At 35.1% G+C, this 18,345-nt stretch overlaps 1 long non-coding RNA gene across 1 annotated transcript; it reads right to left on the bottom strand.

Moving 5' to 3' along the window:
- Nucleotides 1-8,972: 8,972 nt before the first annotated feature.
- Nucleotides 8,973-9,359, bottom strand: LOC116160219. Its single transcript, XR_004143163.1, has 2 exons — nucleotides 9,243-9,359; nucleotides 8,973-9,194 (listed from the first exon to the last, which is right to left on the bottom strand). It is a non-coding gene; the product is annotated as an uncharacterized LOC116160219 (long non-coding RNA).
- Nucleotides 9,360-18,345: the final 8,986 nt, after the last annotated feature.

Here is an 18,345-nt window from a genome sequence, read left to right as displayed (position 1 = left end):
CATGCTTCGTTTTAGTTGAACAGACGATGCGATTTGGCAAGAGGTTATAATCATTTTTCACGTACGTACCTACCTACTAAGGCCATGCTCCCGTGCAAAGTCTAGGAAAACGAACGTTTTCTGCGTTTTCCATTTGTACTTAATAAATAAATAAATACAAATGTGTGTTCAATTTTTTTAACAGGATCTAATTGTACTTACAAAGAAATATAACTATACAATTGATTCTGTAATTCAGCCGGAAAAATTAGTGTCCCCATAATGGCGTACTGGATTAGTGTGCTATGATTTAATATGGCCAATATTGGTATTTTAAACTTTCTGTTGCACTTGTAGAAAGACTTGACAATAGAAATTTAAAAAAATCCATTTGATAAATTAACTAAAAGGGTGCGAGAGAACTTATTTTTGACCGTGGTATAGTACACGTGGTATATGGAAAAGAGAGAAATTAAGATATATTTAATGTGTGAGGTGCTAGGTATCTAAAAGTTTGTCCCCGGAAAATTCGCGCTGGAATCTCGTCCCAGAAATAATCGTAAGATTCGTCTCGAAATATTTTTCCAGAAAAATCCTTCCCTAAGAAAACTCCCCCAGGTAAATTTTTTGACAGGAGCATTCTCTTTCTGTATACTCGCCCCCGGAAGATACGCCACGGTACACTTACCCCGGAAAATACTCCCAAGCGAAAGACTCGCCCCCGAAATAATTACGGTTTCTTTCTGGAATAATTGATCACTTGGTATATAAGTTTGAGTTGAGTTTTTACTTGATTTCCTTAAGAATATTGAAAGTTCAAGGCTTTGGTATTTTAAAAACGTAAATGAACGCTTCCCAAAATGGAATATCGCGTAACCCGTTATATTACTAAAATGTCATGCTCAGTTCGAGTCTTCCTAATCGAAATCTAGTTATAAACTCAGCCAGTTAAAAATAAAATTGGGTCGTTTTAACAGAAGCACACAGCGTAAAATCTATGAACCGTAATCGACTGTACATGACAACTTGGAAAATCTTGCAAAAGATGTACGAATCAAGAACGTTTCCAAAAATGTTTCAGAAGTAACGCACAACTAAACCTACTGTGATGGTACGTATCGTACCTGATACGCATCACACTACAAGTAGCAGAACACGGGGCAATGTTAACAAAATCCTGCTTGTTATAATGTCTGGACCATTTTTTTTGGACTTTAGGTACTAAGATCCATGGTTGTGAAAATACGTTTGGAATATTTGGGGTGGACTACTGTGGCGAAGGTAAGTCCCCAGGGTTAATTACCCCTCGATATTTTTTCCCTATTTAGCCGTTTTTGTATAAACCCCCCTAATGGGGGTTCCAGAAGCAAATAAGCGTGACGCCACATTGGAACTTTAAGAGAAAGGGTGAAAGAGAACATGTGCCAATTCTCACTTTTTGACTTAAGCAGTGAGTACCCAAACTATTCGTATTACATATAAGCCTTCAGAATTCATTCTGCTGCGATCTGTGTATTAGTAGTAGGATCAAACCGAGGTGTCCTATAGTGGGGCATTACAACGACGAAACCGGGCTCCTATAGTGGGGCACACGACAACGTCGAGCACCCCATAGTGAGGCAAATTTCGACGACGTTAGGAACTCACAACCACTACGTATTTTTGGTATTTTTAAGATATATGTTTAATAAGTACGAAGAAACGGGCTACTAAAACTTTTTATGTGTCACCCTGTAAATGCGCATGCGCAGTTAGAATTTATCAACGGCATTCCAGTAATCTGTTAGAGTAACATAAAACTGGTACTTAAAATGCTAACTACCTGGAATTGGAGTGTACGTCTTCGTGTTAAATATAACAATCCTGAGTAACAGGAGTACTCAAGCTGAAATCTACGCACCTAATTCCAAATTCTCCTTGGAGGTAAAATCGAACCGAAACATATTCCTCTTCATGGAACTAGCATCAATCAACTATGATTTCCATTAGAAAAAGCAAAGTTTATGACAGAAAACTCAGGTACATTGAATTATTAAGAGCATACAATCTACATCTACAAATTTTTCCTTTACACATTCTTTCTAACATCAAGTTACCAATTAGTTTGTTTTTTTACCAAAACCGCCATGCAATCTTCATTTTCATGCCTACTTTATGTCACTTTCCATGACCGTGGCAGCGATACTTTTATACTGAGTCCTTCCTGTCACTATACCATACTCCTGTTAAAACTGACACATTAATATTGGTAAAGAATTTTATATGGCCAGGCATTTTATATTTAAAACAAAGGATTTCGGGAAAAATATAATACAAAACTCGTCAGTAAAATCACACTATATGGTTCAAATCTCATCTTCAATGGTTAATAGCCTTGTTAACTTGTGTGTGAATTGCTTGGGGTGTTCAATAATGACCAATGATATACGTAAGTTAGAAAAAGGCAAGAACGTGTCTTCAAAAATGAAGCGCTAACGACATACCTGCAAAGCTACAGCGAATATACTATACTTGTCTTATTATTAATTAAATCAATATTTCCTCGTAAGCAATGAGTCATTTTCCTGATTTTTATGTAGGTAAATTGCTACTCGCTGCCGCACATTAAAATTTCATCAAAATATGTAACACAATAAACGGCAGTAAGTCTCCGATAACTGGGCTAAACATTTGGAACAATTAAAAAAACCTACAATTAACTCCGAGTTTACTATAGCAGCAACAACATTGGGCGCTATTGTCAAGGGTTGAATTTATTATTAAGCCTTTATTAGGGTATTTATTGAAAAAAAAAAGATATGCCTGCCTCACTGGCGTTCGGGTACGAGCCCCTGGGTTGCTCGAGCATTCTTGGATGACGCATCAAGTAAAATGCATTAAAATTTTCCTTCTGTACTGCTTTTAGTTTGTGTAAAGCTGTAAAGTAACAAATTTAAAATATTTTCTTGCGGCACACGGTATGGTTACCTATTTCTGTTAAGTACAGAGTGTCCTCAAATCTATGCCATGAATACTAGTTTTAACCATCCTGTTTAATAACGAGTTATTAGTAGTCTACTCTCATCTTACATATACAGATATACTGTCCATTTTATCGTCATTTTATTAGCATATCTAGAAACCAACGACTTTATCTTGTGTGAATAGAACAGTTTGTCGCATGCATCTACCAGCTGCCACGACGATTTGCAAATATTTGGTACATGAAGCAATATCACAATCACAAAGCATCGGGATGCAAATATTCAAATTTTCATGACCTATACCCCACAATGACGATCATTCAACTGGATATTCAATTGTTCATTTCTATAAACGGAATGCTCTTCCTGTTAATTATGCACTATATATAAAAATTTTCATGAATGAAACGTGTTTTTAATGTTATACGGAAATGTAAAACGGTTTTTTGGTCAATTGAAACTAAAATGAAGCTAATTACCCAAGTATCTTGCGAAATAAAAATATTTATGACTACGTATACCTTCAGTTTACTGGATATAACTGTTATATATATCTGCGAATTCTTTGAATAATTGAGAGCTGCAAGTTATAGTTAAACAATAATATATCAATGAGTTGTATAAGTTGCATAGTTTATGCGGGTTGTTACAGGTTTAAAAGTAAAGTCAGTGAACTTACGAGGTGTTATAGACTTTTGTTGTTGTCTTAAAATTGTGTTTGCTGTAAAGGTACACAGAGGGTATAAAACAGAAAGTTTAGTAACAACTAGTGCGTGTCAAAGTTACCTACTCATTTGAATACGTCTTTCTTATGCCATACCGCTGTAAATAGTAATTTTATATTTCACGTTTTGTTAATAATCATACATTGCATTTTTTTTGACCTTCTGGAAATTGTTTTTAAATCTGAGATTGCTATTTAATTGTAACCATGCTAGCAAATTTTGCGTTTTAACTTGCACATTGTAAATTTCCTTCTCTATTATTATAAACAAGGTTATACATTCGGCATTTCTCTAAGGTTGAAAAAAAATGGTCAGTTAAGGATTAAGAACTGAAATTTGGAAGGGTATATGGTTGCGGAAGTAGGGTGTGTAGATTACCAGGTCAATAACGATTGCTTCTTTACAAAAGCAGTCTTGCAATTCTGTTAATCTTTTAAATTCGCAATTGTCTATTCTATGTCTCATTCTCCAAGCATCAGGTATCAAGCTTCAATTTACTTTCCATGTCGAACATCAATCTCCCAGCCTTTGAACTCAAATATGGGGTTTCAACCCTGTAACAATTTCGAATTTTGTATTAAGAATCTTGAATTTGATATTCTTCTTTAAAATTTTGAACTATCCGGACGGTCAGGCACTAAATCAAGGTCCCATGTTGAATTTTGAACTTCTAATTTTGGAATTGAGAACGACGTGAAGTTAATGGATTATTGCGAAATCCGTTTTAAACATCCAATCACTTTCTTAAGAATAATTTTATATGTAGATTCTATATAGACATTGCAGTCACAGTCACCGTGTACTCTCTGTGGATTATCTACAATCTACGTCATATATAGATCCGCAATGGTCCCAAGATGCTACTTGTTAAACATGTGCATTGCTCCGTGTGAAAGAGAAGGCCACAGCGTAACAGCTGCTCCCACTCTGCATGTGATAGAAGCAAACAGAAATTTAATTACATTAATTTTAATTAAGGGTAGTCTTGACTTAATTTTCTGCCTGCTACTCCGAATTAGGTTTTCCTGCAGTTTTCCTAATTCGTAAGGTAAATACCGGAGTAGTATAGAACAACTTAAGACCTTCTGCAGGAGTACCCCTAAAAGCATTATTCTGTAATAGAGCCCCTAACAGAACAAGAGGGACTCTTTCCTTCTTAACTTATTCCGTAATTGTTTGAATTTAAGTACTTAAAATGGAAAAAAAATTGGCATGTGGTATTTAAGCTTAACGTTTCAATTAAAAGAAAACTGGCTTCCAGTTTCATAAGAACTTTCAATGCACTTTCCTAGATAAGCTGATTTAATGATGATGACATTGGATATACTACGAAAACTTTTGGTAATGTGAGCAATTATTCAAATTAGATCAGAGCGATATAGAGAAGAAAGTAAAATGTTTTTTTAGTGAAAGTGCTGTTAATTTTCCAAACGCTTTACTAGCGTAATAAAAATTTAATCCTTCCCTTACATTCAAATTTATTAAGTTACGCTTCGTTGTCTGGGTAAAAAACTTGATGACGATGACTTAACATGTTTGCATTGTCGAGACATTCATCAATGGAATGAACTAGAATTTAGAAATGTTATTAATATAATGAAAGCAAAACGTATAACTACTTTTAAATTGCCTATGAGGAAGTTCTCTTGCAGAAATTAGATTCCGTACGGGATGTAAGTAAATATAAATCTCGTGCGTGTAATTCATTCTGACATGTGTTGTTAACATTTAAACAGAGGCGGTAAATATTATCAATAATGTAAGTAATAGATGAAGTGTGGCTTACTGCAACGTAATTACGAAGGTATTGAAATTGCAAATGATGATTACGCTGCCCGTAAGGAAGAATGTGCATAAATAATGTTACTACTGTACTTAAGTGTACACAGTTTCTTCCTCATTTGACGTTAACTTTTTAAAATAAGAGTAACATTTTATTACTTTACGGAATAAAATTATCAATTTATATTCTATTTATTTTTTAGAAAGCCTAAGTGGTCTTTCATTTTAGAGTTTAAGTTCAATACGAACACAGAAATACCATTTGCCGAAAGGTGATTTTGCGTTCCAGAAATCGAAAGGGGTGTGAGGATAATCTTGGATCCGTAACGGAGTACCTCAAAGCACCAACTAACACCAAGGGTTATGTGGAATCTTTTCTCTACACAATGATTATATGAAAACCCCCTAACAGTATATAAACGATGTGTCCTTTTTGCACTTTGCAGTGTAAAATATAAATGTACATTATAGAGGGGATGATATAGATACTTCTGTATCTCTACACGCGTTGTTGTTTTTCCCTTTCCCTCGTATTATTTAAAAGGCAAGGTACCTTTGTTAATCTTCGAATAGTTTCCGCGGACGAAATTTCATTATGCTAGCAATTGTATGCTAATAATTTTATATAAATGTTGACATTCTTTACTTGTTTACCTATCAGTATTTGCCTATTGCCAAATAAAAGTATACGGGACATTAAAAATAAGCGTATCGCGTAATTGTTTTTCCAATAAATTATTCTTAGGGACCTCTTTCAATTTGCATATTTTATTAACAGAAAAGAAGGTGTACTGTAAGCAAACCATAAAACAAATAAAATGACATGACTCCTTCTTTTCCCCCTTTTTTTGTTTACAATCCACGTCCATACACTTCTAACCCCCCCCCCCCCCCATCCAGCAACCCGCTCCTACTTCTCCCTGTCATTTCGACCTGCGTACAGTACACTTCCATACCATGTGTTCTATGTCCTCCTATTCCTCTCCGTATATTCTACATTTTCATTCTGGTCTCAATTTCTTCTTCCCTCTCTTCATCTCCGTATTTGAATCTCGCCATTGTTTTAATATTTTTTCTTCCTTCTCGCAAATATTTTGGTAACCACTCCCTTATTAGATCTTTATAACTACTACTTCCCCCTGCGCTCTCTACCTCCACCCTCTGTTGTTGTATTTGTGCATCCAGATCCCTTTTTGCCAGCCCATTTTCATCATCATCATCATCATTTTATTATATCTATTTTTTTCTTCTGTGTACACTCTTTGTCCCAAGACTCCCTTTTTTCTCTTCCCCCCCCCCCCCTTCGGTTATTTGTGTCCATGTTATTGGTTTATAATACTCTCTTTTATATTATTCCACTACCCCTCTTTGTATTCCCTCCTATTTCTTCTCCTTGTTCCTCTACTCTCCCTCTATACAGTTCTACTGTGTCTCCCGTCCATAACTGTATCTCTTGATTTTCTATCTCTTCCCATTTTCCTTTAATTTCTGTTCTGACATTAAAATCAACCCATAATAATAATTTCTTTTCCCCTCCACTTCTACTCGTCTGACCCATATTCCTTTCTCCTCGGTCGTTTCCTGTCTCCTTTCCGTTATAACTTTTTTTACCCCTGTTAATATAACTCCTTTTGCTCTTCCCTTTAAATTATCCTTCGTCGCAAATTGGTTCTTCAATATGTATTCATTCGAAATCCTGTTCTTTTTGTTTTCCCAGTTCGTTTCTTCTATCCATGATTCTACCATCCCCACAACATTATATCCACTTATTATAATGAACCATGCAGAAAATCTCAGCCCTGGTCCAAGGATAAATCAATAATTTCAAACTCCCAGTCAGATATGAATAACTGAGCGTTTATATAATGTACCACACTTGGTAGGAATCCGCGCTGGAAAATTCATCCCGCGAAATTCACCTCCCCATTAATAACAAACCTTGGAAAATTCGTCCTGGAAGTATTCCCTCACGTCCTTCCTACCGTTCCAAAATGTTCGCGCTCAAAAACCCTTCCCTGGGTTTATTTTAAAATTAATACTTTTTGCATTAAATTTTTTTAGGAGCGAATATTCGAGGTCGAATTTTGCGGGTGAATTGTCCAAAGAGAAAGTTCCGAATTTCCTCAGGGCGACAGTTTCGAGGCGAATTTCATGCATACGATATTATCTAGTAATAACCTGTCGATCATATGAAGTAATTGCCAAAATCATTTGTGGTAACAAGTGTTACCTATCATAGATATAAAGCGTTTGCTCTAATTCATAAGCTTCGAGATGTACGATTTCGTTTCTTATTAACATTTTGATTGAATAAAGAAAGATAGGCCTACTACAAAATCTGTTAATATTAGATAAGCTATCGACTCAATGGTTTATTACTTCGTGTAGGTATACTTTTCTGTAGTCCATCTAGCGTAATTAGTAATGCTAATCTGTGCTGCTTTTATCTCCCAATGAAGACTAATAAATTGTTAGGATGGAAGTTTAATAACTTGTTTAACTCCGCAATTAATCAAAAAAGAAATATTTGTATATTGTCATAACATAATTTTCTCGTTAACAAGTAATTAACATTGAAATCCCAGTGAAATGAATACATCCGGCAAGAAATTCATATAAAAGACATGGCAGTTCTTAAAATATTGTGATTAGACAGCTTTAATAGTTTTGTCAATTACAAAAATGGAATTAATAAGGGAATGGAACTTTCCCAACACGAAATACGAAAGTAAGTTTTACTGGGAGCGAAAAAACTTGGCCCGTGCCCGCAAATTATGCAAATTTCTGTTGACGAATAACAATGCTAAATTGGGACCTATTTAAGAATCCACCTACCAAAGTAAATTATGTTTTTTGTTAACGTCAATTTAGCAATTTTTGTTTGTGTTCAGAATTTTCCTAATTTAAAAGTGTCATTAAGCGGACAATGACATGTAAAGTATAAATAGAAAGAGATGCGTTTTCTTGATCAATTTTTCAAAGATATCCGCGTATATACTTGACCAATTGCGCAAACCCAATCGATTATTAGGAAACTATAATTGCACAAAAAATTATTGCTTGGGCGCCTGTACCTACTAATCAGCACTGTCGTTACCTAATAAATCCATCATTATACTTTCAGCATGATTATTTCAATTCAATTCTCTTGGCTCCTATTTTGTATTGTGTATTATTGGGAAATGTACGTAATTAATTTTTGAGGAATCATGGAGAAAGTACTTCCCGGATAAAACTTTAATATTTATACACTATTTGTATTGTAGAAAACAATTAAGCAATACCAAACACTATCGAAGTTACGATACCTGCGCTCCAGATTTACTTAAAAATTCTTTGCCGATTTACTTGGTCCCGTTTTTTTAAACATAATTATGGATTTATTGATTTTGCTTATGAACTTTCATCTCTCAGAACAAGGCATATTCTGCCTTAATTTAACAAAAACGCACATAAGGGAAGAATTCCATATAAAACATGAAACGTATCGTCAATAACATATGGAGTATAAGAAAAAAATTGATTCGAAACAGCAAGACAAATTTAATAAACAAAAATGAGAGTACGTTTCATATACAGAGTCGGAGACAACAATTTAATAGTAGTAACCATAACCCATTCCATAGTAGGGCATTCCCATTCCATATCCAAATCCCCAGTATTGTGGTTTTGGTCTGGGCATCGGATTGGGGTTTGGTGACGGATTGGCAAACGCCAATGCGAAAAGCGCCAACACCATTGTAATCTAAAGCCAGATTTATGTGTATTTTACGTAATTGTCGTACGTACTCACCAGAAAAACAGCTTGCATTTTCAGATGATTTTGTGAAACTGGTTAAAACACTAACCATGGTAGTGTAAGATCTGTCTTATATACGAACTTACCGGTGATTAATTATATATTACAAACTATCCAGAGATAAGACCTATTTTAATATACTAACGTTAATAGCGTTGATAAAACGACATAAACAAATATACTTAATTTGGAAGTTGATTATAGTAATAGGAAAATAATGAAGGTGTAAGCGATAGACCTATGAAATCTCTTCTCTACATTTTTAAGGTATATTTTGCCAATAACTATACATCCATTTGTGACCTTTATGAATGAAACCTGCACTAGTTTATATGTCCATGAACTTGGCAGGCCTACTACAGCAGACCATAGTTCTACTTACTCATATCGTTAGTGCTCCGTTAGTGCACGTTAGTGCCGCTGAAGAAATCGTTAGTGCATAAAAGGAAACTTACTATTTTTAAAAAATATTTGTGGGCCTGCTAACTTCATGCCAGCAGACCCATTTGAGAAAATCGATTCAATCTTTGCACTAGTTAAACTAGCAGCGTTAGTGCTCGTTAGGGCCGCCAATATAAACGTTAGTGCTCAAAGTGCAACAGCTCAAAACGTCGTAAAAAGGGGTCTGCTAACTTCATGCAGCTGACCCACATTTGTCAAATTGGCTCAGTCCTAATGCAAATTTGAAGCGGCTCGTTAGTGCTCGTTAGTGCTTCACATGCGAACGTTAGTGCTGCAAGGGATCCGCGTCAAAAAGGTACCAAACCACCTCAAAATTAAACTTGACTTATTGGGACCTGCCAACTTCACGCCAGTAGACCAACGAGTGAAATCCGTTTGATTTTCTACTTTAATCGACCGGTAAGTATTAGTGCTCGTTAGTGCCGCCAATATAAACGTTAGTGCTCAAAGTGTAACAGCTCAAAACGTTGTAAAAAGGGGTCTGCTAATTTCATGCAGCAGACGCACATTTGTCAATTTGGCCCTGTCCTAATGCGAATTTAAAGCGGCTCGTTAGTGCTTCACTTTCGAACGTTAGTGCTGCAAGAGATCCTCGCCAAAAAGGTATCAAACCACCTCAAAATTAAACGTGGCTTATTGGGACCTGCCAATTTCACGCCGGTAGACCAACAAACGAAATCCGTTTAATTTTCTACTTTAATCGATCTATTAGTATTCGTGATCGTTAGCGTCGCAAAAAAAAGCGTTAGTGCTCAAAGCGCAACAGCTCAAGATTGAAAATATGAGTTTGCTTTGTGAAAAACTATATAACGATTAAATTAGTGATGCCTTTATTAGCTCTGGTTTCAATTTTTATTTTCATATTTTGCATTTTATAATATGCGGTTCAAAACATTGGTATGATTTCTTTTTAATATACTGATGCTAGTACCTTACACTCAGCGCCGCCGCTAGGCTTTAGGAGGCCTAAGGCAAAATGGAAACAAATTTTGCTAGTTGTTGTGTGGTCAGCAGAACCTATAAGTAATAGTTAATTTTTGAGATGCTTTGATAGTTTTTCGACACGGATCCATTCCATGCACTCACATTTACAAGTGAAGTCTTAACGAGCACTAACGAGGAGCTTCAGATTTGCATTAAGGCAGGACCACTTTAATAAATGTGGGCTTGCTGCATGAATTTAGCAAACCCATAATTTCACACTTGAGCTCTTGCGCTTTGAGCACTAACTTTTTTTTTGCGACGCTAACGATCACGAATACTAATAGATCGATTAAAGTAGAAAATTAAACGGATTTCGTTTGTTGGTCTACCGGCGTGAAATTGGCAGGTCCCAATAAGTCAAGTTTAATTTTGAGGTGGTTTGGTACCTTTTTGACGCGAATCCCTTGCAGCACTAACGTTCGCATGTGAAGCACTAACGAGCACTAACGAGCCGCTTCAAATTTGCATTAGGACTGAGCCAATTTGACAAATGTGGGTCAGCTGCATGAAGTTAGCAGACCCCTTTTTACGACGTTTTGAGTTGTTGCACTTTGAGCACTAACGTTTATATTGGCGGCCCTAACGAGCACTAACGCTGCTAGTTTAACTAGTGCAAAGATTGAATCGATTTTCTCAAATGGGTCTGCTGGCATGAAGTTAGCAGGCCCACAAATATTTTTTAAAAATAGTAAGTTTCCTTTTATGCACTAACGATTTCTTCAGCGGCACTAACGTGCACTAACGGAGCACTAACGATATGAGCAAGTAGAACTATGGTCTGCTGTAAAAGGGAATAGGTACTAATTTTATCAGTTTCAGTTTTTTTTTGACAGAGATGATGGTATAACCCTGATAGTAACAGTGGCAGAAAGGTACAAAGTGATGAAGGCGTAAGGTTAGTTCGCTTCCGGGACTAATAGATGTGATATAGGCTTAGAGGAGTGCATTAAACTCAAACAGCTTACTAAGGAAATATCTATTTACCTACATTGCTCTCATAGTGACTAAAGAACTTAAGCCGGAACTCCGTCAACTTGGCGCATTGAACAGGTGATTGGGAGAACTGCGGAACAAGGGAAATGCACAAGTTGGAAATGATTTTAATCGAAAATAAGCTTTCCAAATAAGTGCTAAATGAGTTTGCGACGGTTTCTGAATTTTGGAAACCGAAAAACCATGATATTTATAGAATTCTTTAAGTTTGCGCTTATAACTCGAAAACGGAGCATCTCACATAAAATTTAAGAGCATAAAATGTCACATCAGATGATCGGTAAACGTTAAAATGTGTTCAGCGGTTTAGCCATAATCTATCGTCAAAAACCAGCAATATTTATCAACGTAGCGGAAGAATGAATTAAGCTACATTCCAAAGTTGAATTGGAAAATCTGGAATTTGACGGCCACGGCGTAGTCTTCGACCAATATGTCATCAGATGGGTTGACTTTCAACTTCAATTCTGTGAATGCATCGCTTACGTTATTTTTTGGCATAATCGCCAAAGCAGTAGTTAAGTATCAAGATTTAAAATTCAATCGATTAGAAAGCAGTTCATTCTTTAAAGTTTGAAGAACTAAGTGCCACGTTCGGAGAGAGTAAATTTGGTAACCGTAGATAAAAGGGGGCAATGACAATAAAAATTTTACAAAATGTAATAATTCATTTAGCTCCAGAAAACACACCCTAGGGTCGATTTAAAAACATTGGGCCTGCAATGTCATGTCTCACATTCGGCATATTGCATATTTCGCACATTTGTTGGTTTATGTAACAACATAATATTAATAATAATTAAATAAACGGTTAACAGAGATGCCCTGTTAGTAGCTTGGGATCAGCAGGTATCAAGGTTATTGTAGGAATTTTGATATTATAGCTGAAAAATTTGTTGTATAGTTCGTATTTAATAAAGCATTTCCAATTTGTAATACTACATTAGTAATGTAGTAGTATGACGAGAAGTTATTAGTAGGTAACTGCTTCTCCTAGTCATGTGATCTGTATCCAAGCCATAAATGGTTGACTTTTCGCCAGCTCATCGTCGTATTTTCCTAAAATCACGAAATCGGACCCCCGATTTACAACAAATAGACTGCGCACCGAAGCGATCATAAGCACAAAAATCGCATCAATGGGACAATTAAATATCATAGTGAATTATATAGCATTAATTCAATGGCAAGGATTAATACATTGCTGTCACTAGATGTAACAAAAGCTTAAAAATTCAAGTGCAGTTAACTTATTGATGACTTCCGCTTTGGCATGTTCTTCTAGCGCGAAACAAAAGATCTTCTTTTTTAATAAATAATTAAGCTCATCGTTGGGTGAGCACAGACAACATGGTGAAAGGATGTGCACGGACAATTGTCTACTAGAATATTGTGAATCGATGGTGCAAAACGGATCATACGGCAAGTCCACCTATACAAAGTTTGCCTTTGTAATTCTTAAAGGACTTGGCTTTATTTTTGTCTGTGCTTAATTGTATCTGAAGAAGAACTGCACCGAGACATTTTAAGTGCTTTGATTTAAATGCAAAACACTATTACACGGCAAATCATTTCTGTTTGCCGACTGCGATTAATATCATGAATTGTAATTTGTGAATAGAAAGGATGTTCATGGTGATTTGGTATATATTTTAATAGATACCCAAGTTATATACTTAATTTACTTTAATTATATATGGATTGTTTTAGTTCACTCAATTATTACCTACACGAAATTATTATCTATTACAAATAATTAACGCGGAAAGTATCTACCTTTTTTATAATTAACAACAGCGCGTTGTTTCGTGTTTTAATTCTACTCTTTCAAAAAGGTTTAATTATTATAATAAAGTATAGGTATACAGTGAGTTTTTTTAAAATGCGAACATAGGAGTTTACATGCAATGTAATTTCCCTATGTTCGATTTTTAAAAAAACACATCAATCTATGAGGTGTGCGCGGTTCACAATCCCAAATCGCGCAACTTGTGTGACTATGAACAGCAACTCTAATAGTCCTTATGATGAAGAGCACTCGGTAAGATTTCTTTAAAGAAGCCATGTGAGGCCATAGCAACTGTAGGATACATTTTTCTGAAACTTACGATAACTTGACCTCACAGGCCACGCACTGACACCACAACTCATTGTGAACCAACCTTCAATTATTTGTAGGTCATGTGCACCTGGTATTCTACTAATTTGATCTATTCAATACATAAATGATGAAAATAAGAAAATAAATACCGAAAACAATTACAATAAATGTTCGAAGTGTCCTCCTTGACATTCTAAGCAATAACCTAACCGACTTCGTAATTAAATTTTTAAAAATGTGACAGCTGTCAATTGTATCTACTACTCATTTGAACTACTCAATAGATTGATGTGTTTTTTTAAAAATCGAACATAGGGAAATTACATTGCATGCAAACTCCTATGTTCGCATTTAAAAAAAATTCACTGTATGTAATACGGAAATTCTATCATAGCAATGCTATAGGTAACTTCTTTACTACTTAAGGTAGGTAGACCAAAACAATTTGCCTGTATAAATACGTGTTACTAATAGCAAAAATAGGTTAGCATAGGCGTATAATTTATTCAAATTAGTTACGGTCCTGTAACATTTCCAATTAGTGCTTAGCTTGTCTACGATCTATGTACCAATGCAATCAAACTTCATTTACTTCATATGACTAGATTATCTCACGTATTATTTTACAGTTACATTAACGTTGTGTATACTTGCAGAGTATTTATTGTCACCAGTGTTGATTCATTAAGTTGAAAGTTTAGCGAATTAATTGAAATGCAGGACAGCATTTATCTTTGACTTGCCGGTAATTGTTATCTAAAGATCATCATCAATCATTACCATAGAATTTAAATCAAGCGTATTCAGAAATTAATGTTTCAACAGTGTTGTTAATGGGACTCAGATTACAAGGTAATTTTTTCGTCGAAAACTAGGGGATATTTCAGCTTCGCACGAGCCGAATTTAATAACCTCTACGTCGAAAACTATGTTTTTAATAGGTATCTCTTTCGATGACTTTAAAACACGTTGTGAAGTTAAGGCAATTACGTCCTCAACAAACCTTCTAGAAACATCTACAAGGCATAGCTATATTTCATAGAAATAACACCCGCCGTCACTCTTTATCTTTGAGTTCCAGAGTAATATGCCCGAAATTCTGCTTAAGTGGATTGCCATGGTTTCGCTTACATAACGTTGGCTACTTCGGGATGTTCCTCGAGCTCGTTCTGTTCCGCGTACGGAGCAAAGGGTGTACTAGGTTGGATTTCATTTTTTCGAGGTTCTAAAGTGCCTTCTCAAACAAGCATGATCTTTATTAAAGTAAAGAATTTATCTGGATGATTGGAGTGAAGGAAATATGTGTTAATTTTACGCAGTGGTTGTCATGGCGTCCTTGTTCTTTTAATTGCCGCTAATAGTCAGTTACGCCAGGGATTCAGAGTGAGGACTCAGGTTACTTACAGCTAACATCGTCATTTTTAAGTTAATTCGCGATTGTGGGTGTGAAAAACTTACTCAGTAATTAACAGAGGTGATCGTTCAGAGTTAACTGATAGATGAAGTTTTTCAGCCATAGGGAAGAGGTCGCAAGATTTAAGTAAAATGGAATTTAGATTTGTTCGCTGTAAAACATTGTGAATTTATCCTATTACCGAACGGCGGTTTCTAATCCTGGGTGGGTCGGAAAAAGTGAAAGTTATCGTGGAATTATCGGTGAGAGAAGTTACGTTTTTAGTATACGTAAAGGATAACTATTACGTGGTAAAACAGAGAGAAAATTTAAAATTCTTCAAGTGTCGAGTTGCACACCTAAATTAATAAAGGTTTCATTTGACTACGGAAGCAAATGCGTGGATCGAGAGAATTCCGCATTACACGTTAAAGAATATTTGCGTCGGTTTCGTGGTGAATTAAATAAGTCGCGGGATACATATATTTAAATCATATAAAGTGTTGAAATTGTAACTAAAACTATTCGATAGTTTCAACAATACACTTATTTCAAATGAATTTAATCCGATATAAATCATAATGTGTAAATTGAAGAGCCCATTGAATTTGGTGTAGATTTAAGTTCGTAATTTCAATACTTTAATCAGACAAACTCAAGGGTTCATTTACTACAGAGCTTGTCTTATAAGAATGTGAATAGAAAATGGTTTAGGGTGGATCTATACTGTTGCGTAAACTGTATTTGAAATTGGGACGTTTAGAATAGACTTGGGTGTGTCATTGTTAATTAGTTCATCAAAATCTTGTTTTCCTTGCTTAATGTCGTGGATCTGATGGTTACGCCTTAACACAAAACAATTTCTCAATACGAGCGTGCAGTCAAAGTTATATTTGTTTATTGCACTTTTGGGAATTCTTATGTTCTATTTTTAATTTTTTTGTTATCAAGTTACTTGTTAGCCCTAATGAAACAGTTCTAGTTGATTTATTAGGTTTTCCTGTTATTCGTGAGAGATAAAGATAATTGGTTCGGAGATAACGTGACTGTTTTAATCATTAAAAAATAAACTAAATATAATAATATAAATACAAATACAATATATATTTATATGACCATTCAGTATTGTTCTTTTTGCTCGCTAGGTGGAAAATTGACTAGTAAATTTCAGACAAGCAAAGAGAAAGCTCTACTGTAAGCAAAACCACCAGATGTAAAAATTTAGTAAATAATGGCAAACAATAATTAATTTTATTTTGCTTCATTTTAAGTTCAGAATTTCAAAACTTTATTAAACGAAGGGAAGGGGGCTTTATTGCAATAAAGACGGTTTCAATATTAACTTACCACAGTTTTTCCCCGTTTTAGTTTCCGTATCCGATATATTAAATCGTGTATTCTCTTTGCTCGCGACGCAACCGCGCGACTTACTATAATGGAACATTTGACCAAATACACCAGATTGGTGGAAATTAACCTGGAAACCAAGGTGACGAATTTATCTTGTTGCACACAATTGTGGCAATTGTGCAGGTGTGCATTTCTTTATAATTTATTTGTGTATTTGTGTATGCAACATTTTATATTTTTTATAATTGTCCATCTTTGTTTTTGAAATTGACCTGGGTTAACCTCAATGATCATTCTTTTTTATCGAATTGTTTGCAGTTTGGTACTTGTTTGTAAACTAACACTTTGTGCCTTGAAGAAACAGTCACGGGGTAGTAAATAACTGTAACCACATTAGTTACGGCACCTAATGCCGGGACTGTTCTCGAATCTCAACTATAGGCTGGGATATCCTCCAGTTATCCGTCTGAGGGGTCACACACACAAAATAAAAACTCTTCAGTTTAGAATCTATGTGCAATTCACTAATTCCCTTCTCTGCGATGCTTCAGCACTGCACAACTAACGTAAGGGGGCTCTGCCTTAGATGTTTGATCACGTATAATTTTTAGTCCTCAAAATTAAGCGGGATCGTTTAGCTTTTGGAGGGAACAGCCATTCTGGTAGTCATTTGAAAAGTTGCCGAGTTGATTTTATTTCCGTGTTATTGTAGTGTGAAGTTAGCGTAAAACCTGGGGGTTTTCCTGGTATGGCCTTGTTGTCTGCGTAATATATTTCATTTGTTCTTGTCTTTACTTCACATAAAAGAACCGATTACGCTCACTACAGTTGCCTTTTGTTAATAAGTGTTGTGGATATGAATAAAACTCATCAGACGAAGTTTATTTTCATAATTCTTCTCCACGATTAACAACTACATATTAATAACAAAATGCAAATAACGTAAACGTTTATTATTTCCGACATCCTTTTTCAATAAAAGTTTTAACTATACCAATTCCAACTAGACACGATTTGGGCAAATTGCTGAAATGAAATTAATTAAATTTGTTAACTTCCGAGTAGTTAAAAATCACGATATCTACATTTTCTCTAGAAACCACGTTGTTTTCGGTTAATAAAATGACTGTTAGGGTCAAAAAGTTCGCCAAATTTCTCTTTGTAGTTTAAACTACAACTTCATTCATTAAATTGATTTCTGTATTTATTAATTTTAATGATCTCGTTAGGTTTTAAACGGTTAACAATCTTTTGCTCGTTGGTTCCACTCGAAGTACTATACGGATTATATTGATAAATTTTAATCTCATAAAAATGAAGGTACCAAACCGAAATGGGAACGCGAATGCATCATCTTACTCAGAACAAATTGTGACAAAAAGTGTATAACGGTTTCTTGCGCCAGCCCACTTTTTTATTTGTATGCAATTGATGCCGTTTTATAGCTAAAATAACAAAAAAAAGTTGTGAAAGTGTATTGTAGGATGTTGTAAAAAGTGAACAAAGGAGCGATGTATGTTTATCATGATTAGCTTTTTACTGTATAGACTTCTATTTTTAATGTGTTCTAGTTTGGCATAATTTTTAACAAATTTAATTTTCGATCGTCATTTGTATCGGTCTATTGTAGTTGGGAAAGTAGTCGCGTAGTAAACTTTCTTTGATAAATTTAATTGTTTAAAGTAACAAATTCAGAAATTACTGTTAGTGAACATTATCAAGATGGGCTCTAATAATTTTAATTCAATGATATTATCAAACGTTCGTCGTAAAATAAGACAACAAAATTACCTAGGAGTGTACCTAATTATTAT

This window comes from Photinus pyralis, unplaced genomic scaffold, assembly GCF_008802855.1.
Source record: "Photinus pyralis isolate 1611_PpyrPB1 unplaced genomic scaffold, Ppyr1.3 Ppyr1.4_LG1, whole genome shotgun sequence".
Classification (NCBI taxonomy): domain Eukaryota; kingdom Metazoa; phylum Arthropoda; class Insecta; order Coleoptera; family Lampyridae; genus Photinus; species Photinus pyralis.
Note: the sequence above shows the minus strand (reverse complement) of the source record. Positions and strands in the feature narration are given on the sequence as shown.